Source organism: Mustela putorius, unplaced genomic scaffold (assembly GCF_011764305.1).
Source record: "Mustela putorius furo isolate JIRA1106 unplaced genomic scaffold, ASM1176430v1.1 tig00000281_pilon_pilon_pilon, whole genome shotgun sequence".
In the NCBI taxonomy this organism is placed as follows: Eukaryota; Metazoa; Chordata; class Mammalia; order Carnivora; family Mustelidae; genus Mustela; species Mustela putorius.
Window position 1 is genome coordinate 30,010,672 of NW_025421343.1, and position 14,119 is coordinate 30,024,790.

The following is a 14,119-nucleotide window of genomic DNA, read 5'->3' on the forward strand; positions in this document are numbered from 1 at the left end:
CTCAGGATGCGTCTGCCAGGTACCGTGCAAAAGGTTGTAGATGCATTATCTCATTTAATCTCAAAGACAGCTTTTGAAGGGGATGGCACTATGAGTTCCATTTCACATGCCAGGAGACTCGGGATTAGAGGGGCCCCTTAACAAATGAACAGTAAACGATGTAACTGGGATTCATCCCAGAGCTGATGCATTGAAACAGCCTTTATATTCTGAACTCGTAGCTCCCTATATCTATGCCATGCTTCTATACCCCATGCCACTTCCATCCCAAGAGATGAGGTGTCCAGAGTCGGAGATGTGAGTGTTTCCATGCCAGTGGCCAGTGAGAGGTACTACTGCAGAACTGGGTAGCAGTGGATCAAAGGCTGCTGCCCAGATCTGGATGCTTTTGTGGTTCAAGGCAGAGGGCAAATGAGAACTGGGCTTATCTGATAGGATGAAGTTAAGTCTTGTGATACGTGGGGTTGGAGCTTGGTGAGGTAGAAAGGATGATGACTTCTTGATCTGTTTGGATTGGGGTCCCTTTCAGAATTACTGGTCTAAATTCTTGGAACATGCCAGAGAGGCTGAGATGCAGAAAAGGAGCATTCATACACCTCCTCTGGAAAGATCCAAAGTTGAGAAGACCTATAATTCTCCAGAGAGTATAGCATATGATGTCTAGATTCTGGGTTCTGCAGCTTTTCCCGCACAGTGGCTTTTCTCTCACTGGCACCATCCCCCCACCCTTGGAATTTAGGAAACAGTAAAGGAAAGCCTCTACTTTCACAGGAAGGAAGTAGCCCCAGAGCCCAAAGTATAAGTCTTTCGACAGGGGAGTTCCAACCCTTCAGTTTTATTTCCATCATCCTCCTCTGGATATAGTGGCAGAGAGTGAATATAAAGTCATTTACACTTTACAGTTATTATTGACTTTGACCGAATCAGCGAGACAGAGGCAGACAGAAAGAAAAGGAAAAGTGAGTGCGGGGAAGACTAGGAGTACAGGAGTGCACAGGATAGGAGCACGTGGCACTGAAGGATCCATTAGCGGAGCTTCTCTTTCATTTGTCTCAAAACACCCTTCAGTCCCTTTCTGGAAATTAACTCGAAGTTGATGGAGGAGTCAGAGGAATCAATGGTGAAAAGCGTGGGTGTCAATGTGGGCAGTGAACTTAAAAAGGTTATCGGCCCCTCTCATGTGGTATGACCTTCGTTTCCACGGATGCAGGAGAATTTATATACCTCCCCTTCTTTTCCTTCTCCCCCGTTCCCACTGAACAAAACAGAAGGAACTAGGGCTGTAGTTCTAGGCACTGATTCCTAGAATCATTTCTCTTCTGGACTTCCCTCCACCCTGGGTTTCTGTTTTCCCTCTCCTCCTTCCCATCTTCCTTCCTGACCTTCCCCTATTAGGCCCAGAGTATCAAGTTCAGGCTAAATCCCTGGATGCTGTGTGTGTGTGTGTGTGTGTGTGTGTCCCCAAACCTTGTGCCTGCTGCCGCTCCCACCTCCAGATCCAGAGGCGTGAGCGAAGCCTGGGCTTCCTGTCTGCATCCTTGTGCCCCTTCCCTCTAGAGGCCTGGGTATGAGGCAGCCCTGCCAATCACAGAAGAGTCAAACGCACTGACCCAGGACCTCGACAAAGCAGATGCCAAGGAAATTGTTCTATTGCTGGGACAATGTGATGCTGAGATCTTCCAGGAGGAGGGGCAAGTCATGCCCACAGACTAGGTAACCTAGACCCATCCCCTGGATACTGAAAATAAAGATGCCAGCTCCATGCCAATGGTCCTTCGTGTTTGAGACCTGAGAGCCCCTCCACCACACCATTCATTCCTCCCCCTCCCCCAAATCCACTGCCCTTTTCTTGGCTTCTGATTCCCACCTGCTCCCTACAGAGACTGTATAGTGAATCAGTTCTGACCACCATGGTCCAAGTGGCTGGCAAAGTGCAGGAAGTGCTGAAGGTACAGTCTCTCTGTCTCCTCCCCTCCTAACATCTCTCCCTCCCCCCTTTCTCTTTTCCTGGCTTCCACTTCTCATTTTACTCCATCTCCATTCTCCTTTCTCCCAGTCCTCCCTCTGGTGTCTTTATTGTCATCTTATTAATCAACAGTAATTATAATAACTATTATCTACATCACACTCTGTAATTGACATTGTGCTTTCACACTCATTACCTTTGCAAAAACCTGTGAAATGAGTGTCATTGTCTCCATTTTTTTTTTTTTTTTTCAGATAGGAAAACAAAGGACAATCACAGTAGCTGGCCCAAATATATCCAGCTAATAATTGCTGGGTAGCTCTGCTTTTTATTGAGTGATTGGTGGATGACAAAGCTGCTCTTGGTCCTTTCTGGAATGAGTAAGGTTGGAGTAAGTAGCTCAGCCAGAGTTGGGAGTCAGACTGAAGTTTCGTTCTCAAATCCAGGCATCTTTCTGTTCCCTTTTGTGGTTAAGGAGGGTTAAGGAGTCTCCCCAGGAGTTCTTCTGCTGCTGACAAAGAAGGAATGTGCTTCCCCCAAGCTGAGCTAGGAGCTAGGCCTTGGCGACACTGGGAATTTTTCTCAGGTGACACCTGAGGGGGAGCTGGTGGTGCTGAGTGGAGGGGGCAACTCTGGCAGGGTGGCGTTTCTCATGTCGGTGAGTACCCTGATCCCCGATTTTCCTTCCTCTGCCTTCTCGGGGTAACCCTCAGGACCATAAAGCTCATCATAGCTAAGCTCCTAGGTGGCCCTCTTGAGGCCTGGCTCCCTCTCTTCTCAAAACACAGATCTGACCACGGAACTCCGTATCTTCAGATCCGATCTGGGCCCCACTCCGTCTATTGAGTGTGTCTCTACATCCCATGCACCCCAAGCTGTCATCTGCAAGTAGCTTTCGATGTGCCAAATTCCAAGCTGGACTGGCTTAAGCGCTGGCCTGAGGGAATCCTCACACTAGTTGACAAAATCCAAGGTTACCGCTCCCTTCATTTTCATCACTAATCCATGTCCTTCCCCGCTGGCAGGTCTCCTTCAACCAGCTGATGAAAGGTCTAGGACAGAAACCTCTACACCTACCTCATTGCAAGCAGTGACAGGTAAGCCACGTTGGCCTGTGAATATTTTCTTTGGCCTGGATAGTGTTTTCTAGAAATAGAATTTTAAGGCTTTCAGGTGGGGATCGTGCCCAGTTTGCTTTGGTTGCCATTATTTCTTATTGCCTTATCCTCGGCCCACTTCACATACTCATGTCACCTGACTGGCCCTTGTTGGAATTGGAGTGTCCAGCCCTAGAAAGCATCTATCATGGTGTTCAGCAAATAGTAGGTGTTTTCAGTCAATGATATCTTTCCCATCATTCCCTTCTCTTAAAGCATTCCCTTTTCTTCCCTAGTATACCATAATCTTCTGCTTTCCAACCAGTGCCACTGACTTTGAGTCTGTCCTCTTAGGTCTGTGGTGGCATCTAGGGAGGGGACAGAAGATAGTGCCCTGCACGGGATTGAAGAACTGAAGAAGGTCTGTGTTTTCCCCTGATAGTCAACCAGACGTCTCTGTCTGTTCCTTCTCACGAAGACACTAGAGTCCCCATCCAGCCAAAGCCCGTTCTCTTCCCCAGTCCTGACCCTGACATCTCCATGCAATAGGTTTGTATCCCAGAATCCTCCTGGTGGCACTGTGTCACCCACCCTCCTCTCCTAGGTGGTCGCTGGGAAGAAGAGGGTGATTGTCATTGGCATTTCGGTGGGACTCTCTGTGAGTGTGAAGACAGCCTGGGGGGATCCATTCTACAGGGAGGAAGGGGGGGGGGTGGGGGCAGAACAGCATGGAAAATAGATTGCGGAAGTGGGTACTAGAAAACAAAAAGGTTTCACACAAGGAATTTTGATTTTACTCTCACTAATTGAGACCCAGCTGCATGAATGTGGAATGACAGGGAAAGGATCCGATTCCAGAATACCTGTGTATCAGTCCATTCAACAAGCAAGGTAGATGGACTAGTCCCAGGGTCAGCAAACCACAGTGGCCAATCATGCTGCTGCCTGTTTATGTAAATAAAGTTTTTATTGAGACACAGCCATTTGTGTTTACATAAGATCTATGGCCACTTCATGTTACAACGATAGGGTTGAGTATTGCATAGAGTTCACAGGGGCCCCAAAGCCTAAAATACTTACTCTCTTGCTCTTTACATAAGAAGCTGACCCCTGGACCTGTCCTTTGCTACTTAAGCATGGTCCTTGCTTAGCAACATCAGTATCTCCAAAGATTTACTAGTAATGTAGAACCTCGCCCCCGCACCAAGACCTACTAAGTCTGAATCTGCATTTTAACAAGATTCCAAGCACTGGATTTGGTGACCCCAATTTTTCTCTCACCACTGCAGTATACTGATTCTAACAATTCACTAAGAGAAACAGGTCGAGCAATGCTAGATGCGGAAGGAGACACACAAGGAGGGCAGGACACCGACCATAAGGAGCATACAATTTAGTCCAGTAGTTTTGAAACTTTACCATACAGAGGATTTCCTTGGGGGCCCATGTTAAAAATACAGGCCTGGAGCTTTCCCCTTCCAAGGCAGATCCAGTGAATCTTCCCTGGGGCTGGAACTCTGCATTTCTAACAAGGACTGTGGGGATTATGATGCTCCTGGGCCTCAGGAAACCCTAGAGTAACCCCTGCGCTCTCATCATACCCTTTTTCACCCCCTGCCATCAGGCTCCCTTTGTGGCAGGCCAGGTGGACTCCGGCATGGACAGCCCAGGCACCTTCTTACCAGTCCTGGTTGGTTTCAGCCCCGTGAACATGGCCAGGTGAGCCCACTGTAATGAAAGGCAGTGACGGGCCAGGCCCCTGGGGGAGGCTGAGAGGAAACCTGTCAAAATCTACAGTACAGGGGCCCCTGGGTGGCTCGCTCAGTGGGTTAAAGCCTCTGCCTTTGGCTCAGGTCATGATCCCAGGGTCCTCGGATCAAACCCCGCATCGGGCTCTCTGCTCTGCAGAGAGCCTGCTTCCCCCTCTCTACCTGCCTCTCTCTGCCTGCTTGTGATCTCTGTCTGCCAATAAATAAAATAAAAAATCTTTAAAACAAAACAAACAAACAAACAAAACCAAAATCTACATTACAGCCACGAAGAGGAGGGCATGGTGGCTATGGTCTTACTCACCACATCTCAGAACATTAGAGAGTAAATACGGACTGTCCCTGAGCTTATGAGGATTTTGTTTTTGGTGGGTTTTTTGTTTTGTTCTGTTTTGTTTCTTCTGTTTTTGTTTCGTTTTTTTGGTCCACTGGGTTGATGTAGTCTCTTGTTTCGGGAAGGACTGAAGGCAGCTTACAGAGGCCACATCAAATACCAGAAAGCAGACATTCAAAACAGGAATGGAGAGACAAGGAAAACAGGGCCAGGAGGATAGAATAGGGTCGGGACGATGCGGACCCCAGAGAGAAGCATCTGTTCAAAGGAGCCGTGGGTGCTGAGTGGCCTCTGATTCCTCTTTGCCCAGCTCCCTTATTGTAGCAAACCATTCTCCTTTGTCATCCTAGGCTCCCCTTGGGTCCCCCTCTGGCTACTCAAACCCACACCTGTCCCCCCTTTTCTGAGGACTCTGTTCCACCCAATCACCTCCGCCTTATTCTCTATGTAGATGGCCACTTTGATCCCAGAGGTCAGCATGTGAAACCGATAGTGCTCAGGTGTGGTTCCCTGGATGTTCAGCCTCAGGAGTGTTAAAGCAAGAAGAAAGTAGATTCATAGACCCTTGTGCGAGAGCTCGGATGTTGTCGCTTTGGGGTGAGGCCTGAAATGGCTTATTTTTTGAGACCACCCCTGGCGATGCTGGTGCCCGGCCAGGTGCGGGGGAGCTCTGCTGACTTCACTATTGGCATGGGCCTCTTGATGAAGCTGAAGGCTTCCTGTCACTGGAATGTTCCAGGGAAGGCTTGTGGATTCCTCAAGAGCGGCTCTGCACATGCAGTGGTGGTCCTGGGGCGCGGGGCGGCCGGGTGCTTTCTGAGGTCCTTTTCTCAACTTCCAGATTCCAGGCTTGTAGCGTAATTCATGTGAAGATATAAATGAGTCTGAGATACTTTTAACCCTGCTCCTTTTAATGGAGGACTCTTTCTCTTTCACCAAAAATGTATGTGCAGCAGTGGGATGCTAATTTCAGGCCCTGTGACCAAGTGAAATGATGGATTCAAACAATGTGGGCGTGGAGCTCTTCCAGTTGTTCCTTAAATCAGCGGCTCCCAAACTTGGCTGATCTTCAGAGTCATCTGGGAAGCATGTTAAAAATACAGATTTTGGGGCTCCACTCCAGAACTCCTGAAACTGACTCTCAGGGTGGGCGTGGTATCCAGAAATGGGTAGTTTAAAAAAACAAAAAACAAACAAACAAACAAACACCAACCCAAACTCCCCAGGTGATATTGATGATTCTCAGTGTTAAACCGCACAATGAACCCTGGCTCCAGGCTCCGCTTAGGTCTCTAGGGATTTTCTGAAGTAGTTTGAGGACAAATGACAGGAAACACTTTTACAAAATGGGCGTGCAATATGTGAAATTTGCTTGCCCTCGAGGAAATACAAATGAGAAAATACAAACGTAGCTAGAGAAGGGACATTTTGCAGGGATGGGATGATGAGGGGAGGCTCGGGAGGCCTTATACAGAGGTAACTGTCTGAGCTCCTGCCGCATTGGGTCAGTGGCCGGGTATCCCCTAGCAGGGTTGACCAGTAGAGGTCAACTACAGAAGATCCGCATTCTTTGAGAGTCCATGGTTGCACCTAAGCAGGTAACAAGCCTGATGTTCTCTCTTCCCCTTAGCACATTGTTTTGTTTGTGGTTAATTTATTGGAGAAACGTTTGCCAACTGTTGGATGCTACGCATCATGCCTTGTAGCTGTGCTCCTTTGGCAGGAGCGGTTGTCCCTCCCTCAGGCAGTGAGGGGTTCACTCTTTGGGAAGATGGCCAGAATATATTTCCAGGAATGGGAAGGGCTTCTGATGGACCTTAAGACTGAAGATAATGTGGCAGTTTTGACATTCTGATGATAGGCACTCCTCCAGGGGCCTACAGAGAGTTGTGGGTATTGTGGCCATGGCAGTGGGACAACGGGCAAGGACGGGGGGCACAAGAAAGTTCTGGTATCAGGCTGGAGCTTTAAACTTGAGTGTTCGCTTTACTCTGGGATTAAATTGCTGAATATTTTACTAACCCTTTTCCTTGGGGTTCAGGGACACGGTGCCCCTCTGAGCTCGAAAGCACATCTCTAGGAGAATGTTGACCTTAGACCCCAATCCCAATGTGGTCTTTGATCCTGACTCTCATCTGCGGCCCTTCCTTTAGATTCTCACCATCTCCCCACGTCACTCTCTCTGTGGGCCCCAGAAATGTCCCATAGAAGACTGGAGTTCAGCATTCCGACAAATAGCGGAGCGCATGCAGAAGCTGCCGGGAAACAGGAAGCTTTCGGGTTCAGTTCAGTCCTGCTGTTGAGGTAGGATCCTCCCCACCCTCACCTAGGGAATGCTTGCCGCCTCCTGGATGCCTCCGATCTTGTTATGTCTTGTCTGAATTCCTGGCGTAGCGTGTCAACTAAAATGTCCTAAAGCAAATCCTATTTTCCCATTTCCTCCTTCACCTTAAGATGTTGTATTTCCCTCCTGACCCTGTGGGCTAAATCCCTCATCATTAAACAGCTAACCCATCTAGGGCAGGTTTCCCTTTTGAAGAACCTCTTTTGCATCTGTGAGTAGAGAGGATTGAATGGAAGGATGAATTGCTTTCTGTTTCTCTTACATTTTCATTTCAAAGGTGGGCTTTAAAACAATGGGAAGCAGTTTCATTCTTCTGCCTTCCTAATCACTCTCCAAAAACTGGGTGGACCTTCCAAGCCTCTGTGCTCCTCTTTCTCTCTTGAGTGTGGTCTACCCTCACTTTGACTGGACAAGGCCCTGAGCCGAGTGCCTGCCCCTGGGCCTCTCTGCCAGGGATGGACCCATGTGTGACATTTTCCTTGCTCTTCCTTCTGTGAGAGCGGAAGGCAGCCTCCCCGTGTGAGGTCCGAATCTTTCAGCTCTCAGGCGCTCATCTCTCCTCCCATCTGCAGTTGTTTACTTTTAATCTCCTTTCTCAGTCACCAATTTGATCATTCTCTTTGCAATAATCTCTTTATGCTTGGTGTGTCCTGTTACATCCCTGTCCATTACAATGGCTGCTTCATTGGTCCTTCCAAAGGACCTGAAATGTGATGTTTGCATTGACGAACTATTAAAAAAGTGGAGGGTTGGGTTGGAAGAAACTTCTTGAAAAAAACAAAACAAAACAAAATCCTCTCCAAAAAACACTCATTTCCTGCTAACGGGACACTCAGTCACTGTGGCCTCCTCCTTAGAGTCCTGAATGTGCCATGGAAATGACCAGAGGTGGCCCTTACCCTCTTTCTGCTTGTCTCAGTGAAGCCCACAACCCAGCCCTCCTCATAGCGCACTGGACACCCCCAGTCCTGCTGAATGCAAGCCCAGTGGCCTCTAACCAGAGCGCATGCCCAGGAATCACTAAGTAGAATCTGCCAGGAGCCTCTAGCCAGAGCGCATCCCCAGCAGCTACTAATTCGTGAACAACAGGATCCTCCTTCCTCTCCCAACCTCTCCCCGGGTGTCATCACCTCCTTAATCACCTCCTTAGCCTGAGGGCCTCAGTGGCTCCTCCCGGATGAAAGGGGGAAGCGCCACCAAGATCCTGCTGGAACCTTGCTACTGGCCGCCCATAAGACTGTGGCCCGAGGCATCGCAGCCTCTCAGAGGCAGGAGAGCACAGTCAGAGTCAGGCAGGGAGAGGGTGGGTATGGGCTGGGGGGATGGCAAGTGCGGACGCAGAGACAGACGGGTTAATGGCAGCAAGACGGAGGCCCAGTACCACCGTCCCCCACCGCACCCTGGGCCGTGGGAAAAGAGCTGGCCTGGGTTTCTTAGCACACAAGTCTCACTTGTTTCCTGGGGACCCTGGGCTCCTCAGGTCCCACTGATCCCTGAGCCCACCTGGGACACCTAATCCCTGAGCCCACCTGGGACACACCGAAAGCTCACCTCGTTTCAGAGAGTCTTTGGCTGGGGGAGGGCCCAGGTCGTGCAGGAAGAACTCCTTCTGCGGGGCCTGTGTCTCTGGCCTGGCTCCCAGAATCCCCGCTGACCTCCCCGTCCGCTCCGAGCCCGTCCTCCTCGCCCCGCTCTCTTCATGTCCTTCGGCCTCGGTTGGGTCTTGTGTTCTGCTCACGGAAGTCCTTTCTGTCCTCTGCCCTGCGTTCTGACAGGACTCCCCGCACCTCCGCTAGGGCCCAGCAGAACTTAGTTTTCAGGGAATTGTGCCTTCCCCTGGACAGGGCTGGGTACCCATGCTGTCTAGAGGGGGCCCTGGGCCCGCCCCTGGAGCTGGTGGCCTTTCTCCCAGGTGCCTTCTGGAAATCCTGCAGACATTAGAGCGGGCTCATCAGGTGACCTAGAGTCAAAGCCCGAAGATCGCTGCCCTGACGATGCAAGCAGCACCAGGTGTGTGGAAACGTGTTAGGAGTGGGGAGGTTGCGTGGATGGGGGACTGTCCTGAGAACAGCGGAGACCCTGAGGACTCCTTAACGCGGTGAGGGGAGCAGGTCTGCGTGGTGGAGGGCGCGGTAACCTTTCTGTTGGTTTGCACCTGTGCTTGGCCGTGTGCATCTTGCTCTGATCCCTGATCTTTTCTCACTGCCGTGTCTCCTCTCGTGTCCTGACATCTGGCCCGTGCTCAGCCTGGAGGAAAAAGGCCGTGTGTACCTGGTTGGCTGGCAGACCCTGGGCATCATGGCCATCATGGATGGAGTGGAGTGTATCCACAGCTTTGGTGCCGGTGGGACCTCAGTCCAAACTTTCTTCCTGGCTCCTCCTGAATGCAAACCGATTTCCTCCCCCCATCCCCAGCACATGGGGGTTCCTCATTCGATGTCCAGACTGTCCTATTTGAATAGGCATTTCAGTCAAATGCTCCTTGCTGTGAACCCCTACTCAGGCTTGGGTCCCTCCACTCCCAGCTCCGCTTAGCTGTGGCCTCCCATGTGTGTGACACCTCACCCTCCACCCCTCTGGGCACTTTCCTTCAAGACCCATGAACGTTCCCCCAAGCCTAGAATCAATCTTTCCTATAAAGCCCATCATTCCTTTCTCCCTGTCCTTAAACGTTCCAGACTACTGAGATGTCCGCAGCTTTCTCACTGGTGATCACAGTGATATGTTTAACCAGAGGACGGAGCTCCTCCCACCAGGTGGGGGGATGACGGGACATGGGGCAGGTTGTGAAGGTGACAGGTGTGCAGGGAGTGGGAGGTGAGGGGCGCTGGGGACAGGTAGGGGAGGAGAGCAGGCAGACAGTCCAGGGAAGGGAATATGGGTTAGAGGTCGGGAGGCTTTGGGGTAGCACAGGGAGGGCGGAAGGCTCTGGATTCTCCCTCTAAAGCTGGCTCTAGTCCAGGGCTCTTCCCTCAACTTGCTGCATCATCTTGGGCAAAACACTTGACCTCGTTGAACCTCGGTTCTTCCATCTGTGTACAAAAACACGCTGTGTGAGTGGTCCTGTGAGGCCCTCTGTGGTCCCCAGGTCTGTGTGTGGGAGTTTTTCATGGGAGGGGGGCCCCCCATCTTCTCGTGCCCAGGGTCCCCAGTTCTCCTTCTCCCAAGAGGACCTCCTGACGTGCATCTTGCCATCCCTCACAGAAATCGACACCGTGGGTCTTCATTTTCACCCTGGATGGTGAGAGGGAAGGCAGGAGCAGTGGGGTGAGCAGAGGGAGGCAGGGGAGTGACTCAGGGGAGCTGCCATTTTTCTGGGTCTTAAAGCACCTGCTCCGAGGGAGGGAGAGGGGCGCATGTCCTGACAGGACCACAGGGAACAGGAAGAACAGCTTTCCTCTCTGGCGCCCTCCCCTCTCCTAGACAACCTCATGGAGGTGCAGGGGCTGGTGGAGCAGGTGAAGAGAGAAGACGGCCCACATCCAGGCCCTGGTGCCGTGGGGCATACCCTGCCGGTGAGGGTCCAGCCTTGGGGACGGAACCTGGGGTGGCAGTTACAACAAGGCCTTCCTGGGGATGCTGCTCTGGCTCATTCTCTCTGTTTCTCCAGACCCCTCTGAGGAAGCTCTTCCCTCCATCATCCGCATCACGTGGCCACTGCTTTTCTTCGAATAGGAAGGGAACTTCATCCAGGTATGGGGAATTAGAGGGTGTTCTCTGTGCTGAGGGGACTCAGAGGGGCAAGGGTTCCAGAAAATTAGATAACTCAAGGCTGGGATGCCTGGGTGACTCAGTGGGTTAAGCCTCTGCCTTTGGCTCAGGTCATGATCTCAGGGTCCCACATCTGGCTCTCTGCTCCACGGAGAGCCTGCTTCCTCCTCTCTTTCTGCCTGCCTCCCAGCCTACTTGTGATCTCTCTGTCAAATAAATAAATAAAATCTGTTTAAAACAAAACAAAAAGAAAAAAAAAAAAAAAAAAACAAAAAAAAATCAAACTTCTTCCAAAAAATCACTTAGACAAATTTTGGAGAATGTCCCTCTAGGCTTTTTTATCCATATGTAAGTATGTAAATATATTTATACAAAAATAGGACCATCTTTGCCATGCTGTTTTTAACTTGCTTCTCTTCACTGAAAATTATGAACACCTTTTGGTACAAATATATCCATATTATCATTTTTTAAAAGATTTTCATTTATGTATTTGAGAGAGAGAATGAATAGGGGGAGGTGCAGAGGGGCAGAGGGAGAAGCAGACTCCCTGCTGAGGGCAGAGCCCAAGCAGGGACTTGATCCCAGGACCTGATGTCATGACCTGAGCTGAAGTCAGACACTAAGGTAACTGAGCCACCCGGGTGCCTCTAATTCAAATTCCTTTGATGACTATGGAGATTAGCCGCTTAAAGATATATATTGGCTATTATTTTTTTTTCCTTATTTTGTTACTTCTTCATGCCTTCTGGGCATATTCACCCATTCTTTTGGGCATATTTAATATTTTCTTACTAATTTATAAGAGGGAGTGTATATAGCAAGACAGTAGCCTCTTTTAAATTCCTGTTTTATGTTTTCCTCTAGTTTATGACTTTTTAATTTTTCCATTGTTGATGGAGAGATGTTTTCTTTACATTTTTTTTACATAGTCACATCAATCAGTCTTTTTTTGGTGTGTATAGCTTCTGTCTTTTGCTTGATTCTGGTTTGTATCTTTCCAAATACATTGCAGTTGTTTGAAATAAAAAGGCTTCCATTAGTGAATCTTTAGTTGCAGAAATATCGTTGATGTAAACTCCTCCCACACTTTTATTTTGAAAAATTTTCCACTCTACAGAAAGATTGCCAGAACAGTGAACACCCATACAGTTTTCCCTAGATTCACTAATCTATTTTTTTTTAAGATTTTATTTAAGTATTTTATTTTATTTTTTTAAACTTTTTTTTTTTTTTTTTTAATTTGAGAGACAGAAATCACAAGTAGGCAGAGAGGCAGGCAGAGAGAGAAGGGGAAGCAGGCTCCCCGCCAAGCAGAGAGCCCGATGCAGGGCTCGATCCCAGGACCCTGGGATCATGACCTGAGCCAAAGGCAGAGGCTTTTTAACCCACTGAGCCACCCAGGTGCCCCAATTTTATTCGTGTATTTTATAGAGAAAAATAGCACATAAGCAGGGGTAGTGGCAGGCAGAGGGAGAGGAAGAAGGAGAAGCAGGTTTCCCCAGTGAGCAGGGAACCTGACATTGGGCTTGCTCCCAGGATCCTGGGATTGAGACCTGGGCTGAAGGCAGATGCTCAACCGACTGAGCCACCCAGCCACCCCTAAATTCACCAGTATTTAACATTTTGCCACATCTGCTTCATCCGTCTTTTCCTCTGAATTATTTGAAAGATACTTGGACATAAGATGACATTTGACACAAATTACTGTGTCCCCTAAGAACAAGGACATTTGTCTACATAACCACAATATAATTTTCACACTCAGGAAAAAGGACTGTGAGTATGATTATTGATTATGCAGACTGTGTTCAAATTTCCCCAATTATCTCTGCATTATTTTTATTTCCAGGTCCAGGATCCAATCAGAGATAAAACCGTTGCACTTTGTTATTAGGTCTCCCCTTAGTTTTCTTTAATCTAGATGAATTCTTTAGCTGTTTTCTGTGTCTTTTATGACATTGATAGTACAGGAGTCTGACCAATTATTTTCCAGAATGTGCTTCACTGATTGTTTCTTCATTATATTCAGGTGAAGCGTTTTGGCAGGAGTGCTGCAGAGATGAGGCTCACAGATGAGGCTATCACATCGGGAGATGCCTGATGTCAGTTCCTTCCTTTACTGGTGATGTTATGTTTTATCACTTACTCAAAGTAGTGTCAGATTTCTTTTTCTTTTTTTAAGTTTTTATTTATTTATTTGAGAGAGGCAGAGAGAGATTAGGAGTGGCAGGGATGGGGCAGCGGGAGAGGGCAAGCACACTCCCCACTGAGTAGGGAGTCCATCGCAGGAGCCCAAGATCATGACCCGAGCTGAAGGCAGAAGATTAACCAACTGAGCCACCCAGGCGCCCTGGGGTGTGTCAGATTTTCTTTAGTGATCTTTCACCCAATGGTTTTAGCATCCACAGATCATTCTTGGTCGAATCAATTTATAACTATGGTGGTTTTTAAATGGTGATTTTTCTATCTTTCTGTCTACATTTACTAGTTGGGATTCTTCTGTAAAGAAAATCTCTCCCTGGGGCACCTGGGTGGCTCAGTGGGTTAAGCCGCTGCCTTCGGCTCAGGTGTGATCTCAGAGTGCTGGGATCGAGCCCTGCATCGGGCTCTCTGCTTGGCGGGGAGCCTGCTTCCTCCCCTCTCTCTGCCTGCCTCTCTGCCTACTTGTAATCTCTGTCTGTCAAATCAATAAATAAAATCTTAAAAAAAAAAAAAAAGAATCTCTCCCTTCTCTCCCCACACCATCTACATTTACTTAGACTCAGTGTGGAGTCATGAAGTTTTGGTTGTTAAATGTGTTTTAACCCATTCCTGTCATTACTGATTTTAATACTCAAAATGAGAGCTTATTCAAGCTGGCCCCTTTGTCGTTGTGACATAGTCACATTAGTGTTG